Raw genomic sequence first — 3,952 nt, 5'->3', positions numbered from 1 at the left:
AACATTTTCTTTATTCAATAATCGTAAATAAAGCAAATCAATAATTCAAACAGAACAATGACAATAAATTAGTATTCAATGAGTACATGTAATATATAAAGTATAGTCATGCGAATAAACATCATCGAATCTGCTCAAGGTCCACCACAAGTTGACGAGATACCAACACAAGCCTTTAAATTATCATCATATTGCAGTTTTAATGGACATGGTCTGGTAAACACACCATTTGGGGCGCAACTAACGTAATAATGGCACCCCTTACAAGATGTGTGGTCCCCTAATCCTTTCGTCATGCACGTTTCATGTTCACATCCCTCTGAAAGACATCAAATCAGTAGAATGGGCCAATCATAAATAACATAAAAAAGTTAAAAATTGTTATCGATTAAAACTGCTTTTTAATTGATGATCAACTACAAATACAGCATTTTTACCACCTCATAGCAAAACGTTTAAAATCAAAACATCTGTGACAAAATTGTCCTGCTTCTGAAAGAAAACAACGCAGTCATGCAAAACCTATGAATTTGATCATATAAACACTGTAAAAACTTTGATATAATTGTAGGGATTTGCGTTCTAGTGTCAAATTTTGTATATACAAACATACCACATCTTCTTTATATATACATGTATGAATTTTAAAAAAACTTACACTTAGTTCTTAAATTTTGAGGATATCTTCATTAATGGAGAACTGAGAAAATATCAAATATTTTGATGGAGAGAACATTCTAACTTATGAAAATGAATAAACATATTAGTTAAGAGAATGGCACAATTGTTCCCCATCGGAATGCTTATAAATGTGTCCGCCACAATTGAATAACTACATTTGCGATAGGAAAAATAACAAGAACATAGATTGATATCTTTAGTCATAAAATAACAAAGTAATCGCAGGTCACTACCAGTGTTTGATGGGGTTCGTGTTACTTAGTCTAGTTTTCTATGTTGTGTCTTCTGTACTATATTTGTCTGTCTGTTTATTTTTAGTCATGGCTTTGTCATTTTATTTTCAATCTATGAGTTTGACTGTCCCTCTGGTATCTTTTGTCCCTCGTTTGGTCATCTCCGTTTTAATAATGAATCACTAAGTTGCATACTTGTATCACCTACCGAAATGTGTTGGTCCACCAGTAACATCTAATAATAATGCATGGGTGCTTACAATCAAAATACAAAGAACTGAAATTACACAAAATCTGAGTCAATAAACTGCACATAACTCCGGGTTATGAAGTATTTGTGTTTTAAGTTACATCTACATTAAAATATTCAAACGCATATTAACTTGTTAGAAAACATAAACAGTTGTGTGTATAATTATCATTGTTAAGAAGGTTGACCCGGTAGATTAAATCCAAACAAAGACTCTTCAATGGATATGACATGCTCTCTAACTATGGACGCTACATTATGGAGTCGGTTCTTATTTCCAATAATGTGTTACAAGTGGCTTCATGTATAATTTTTCCCGTTGAGTGTTGTCTCGTGAAATACAGCGTACACCAAATCCGACATACATTTAAATATTGCCAATTGACGTTTGCAAATATTTATTTATCTTTTCTGATTTTTCAAATATTTTCATAAACTTTGAATTAGGTCAACATAACATATGCAGTATACATCGAAATTCTTTATTGCATTAAAATAGAATCTGAACAATGTTATTCATGACAGCGAAAGGTTGAAGTCGGTATCTGTGTATCTAGGCATAATCATGATAACAGGAAGTGTATACATTGAATTAATAGTTTTTTTATGTTCAAATGCTGCAGTGACAAAGTTCAGAATAAACTCATCATAGATACAAGCATTAAAGTTTTATATTTATGTCAGACGCGCGTTTCGTCTCCAAAAGACTCATCAGTGACGCTCGAATCAAAAAATGTTTATAGGGCCAAATAAAGTACGAAGTTTAAAAGCATCAAGGACCAAAAATTCCTACAATTTTTGCCAATACAGCTAAGGAAATCTATTCCTGAGGTAGAGAAACCTTAGTTTTTTAAAATTTCAAAGTTTTGTTTACAGTTAAAATTTATAATTATGAACATATCAATGATAACTCAAGTCAACACAGAATTGCTGGCTACTGGGCTTGTGATACCTTCGGGTGAATAAATCTCCACCAGCAGTGGCATCGACCCAGTGGTTGCATATTAACTCATCATAGATACCAGGATTAAAGTTTTATATTTACGCCAGACGCGTGTTTCGTCTCCAAAAGACTCATGAGTGACGCTCGAATCAAAAATTGTTTACAGAGCCAAATAAAGTACGAAGTTGAAGAGCATTGAGGACAGAAAATTCCTAAAGGTTTTGCCAAATACAGCTACGGTAATCTATTCCTGAGGTAGATAAACTTTAGTTTTTCAAAACTTCAAAGTTTTTCAAATCGTTCAATCAATGTCATTCTCTAAAGGTCAAGATCACGTGGTTAATTTTCTCACTTCACTTTAAGCATATGCTAGTATATTCATATTATATTAAAAGATGTTTTGATACCATGATCAAATGTTCGGTTAAAGTATAAAGGAACAATCAAATATCAATAAACATAACAAAAGTAGATGTTACTGCATAACTAATAAAACACCAATTTAACAGAGACGAAAAGACGGAGATGTGAACAAATATAGGTGACCGTACTAGAGGTCAACAAACAACTTATAGGTCAAATAATTAGACTACTTTCAATCCTTATCTTTAACAGAGACAACGTATCATAACCTGTCCTTGCTAATACATAAATGGGTCAATTGTATTGTAGTTAAACAATATCTTAATCAGATAAGGGTTCATTATATCATCAATGAGAAAAAGTTAAAGCGAGGTTTGGCTCGCCACAAAACCAGGTTCAACCCACCATTTTTTTTCTCAAAATGTCTTGTTACAAGTCAGAAATATGGCAATTGTCATCTACATGTAATAGTTCGTTTCCGTGTATGTTGCTTTGTCGTTTGTTTTTGTAGCACTTAAGTAATCAATTGTTTCTTTGGTTTCCTCTTATAGTTGATGTGTTTCCTTCGGTTTTAGTTTGTTACCCCGATTTGGTGTCTCTAAATCGATTAATGACTTTTGAACAGCGGTATACTACTGTTGATTTTATTGACGATGTCCATTTACTCGTTTACAGACACATAATATACATTTAAGAATAAAAATACGAGGTTATTCGTATTGAGCCAGCAATTAAAAGGTCTTTTTAATGCAGTAGTTAGAAATTTTTTTCTTTCATGTTATTGTATATGTAAACGTATAGTGTATCAGAAAAGGTAACAATAGGATATAAGAATGCCAAATGACTTGAAACTATCATGCAAAGAAAATCCTGTTCCACGATACAGTACAGATCAATCAATTTATGTATACCAAAAAATATTTCGGACCCCCAACTCCCTTCGACAATGTGTTCCGTCGCTATTTTTAATCAAATACATGTATGGCTTTTAAAATGAGTTATCTTTGTAGAAATTTATTGTTCGTAATTGTGTTCCATGTAAATTTTAATTCAAAATCATTGAATCACCCAATTATCCAAACCTTAGCTACAGATCTAGAGCGGCAGTTGTTTTTATGTTGGATTTAGCTAAATATGATCATAAAATAAATAGTTAAAGTCACATTACCATATAATATTACAACATAAGCTCTTATGAGCTTTTGATCGTTTTTTTTTAATTAACAAGTGCTTCAAACCACCGTTTGCCTAGATATCTAATTTAAAAATCAACTCAACAATGAATTTTTAAGCTGGAAAATAAACGGGAATAAAAATACAGGAACAAAAGCTTACAATATTTTCATAAATATTGAATACTTTTTTGTGGTATACTTACATGTACTTAGAACTACAAGAGTGTTCATAATCTCACTGGATACAGTCGCCTGGTGTGTGAAGTTATGTTGGCACTTGTCTTATCACTAGTATCTTTCCGATCAC

The 3,952-nt window shown here is 32.1% G+C and overlaps 1 long non-coding RNA gene across 1 annotated transcript; it reads right to left on the bottom strand.

Annotated features, from left to right (window-relative positions):
* Positions 1-3,952, bottom strand: LOC139522348 (uncharacterized). The gene is made up of 3 exons (XR_011664392.1): positions 3,849-3,952; positions 1,123-1,191; positions 1-319 (listed from the first exon to the last, which is right to left on the bottom strand). It is a non-coding gene; the product is annotated as an uncharacterized lncRNA (long non-coding RNA).

The sequence above is a fragment of the Mytilus edulis genome, chromosome 5 (genome assembly GCF_963676685.1).
Source record: "Mytilus edulis chromosome 5, xbMytEdul2.2, whole genome shotgun sequence".
NCBI classification, from domain to species: Eukaryota; Metazoa; Mollusca; class Bivalvia; order Mytilida; family Mytilidae; genus Mytilus; species Mytilus edulis.
The sequence above is the reverse complement of the archived record's forward strand: the minus strand, read 5'-3'. Positions and strand labels throughout refer to the sequence as shown.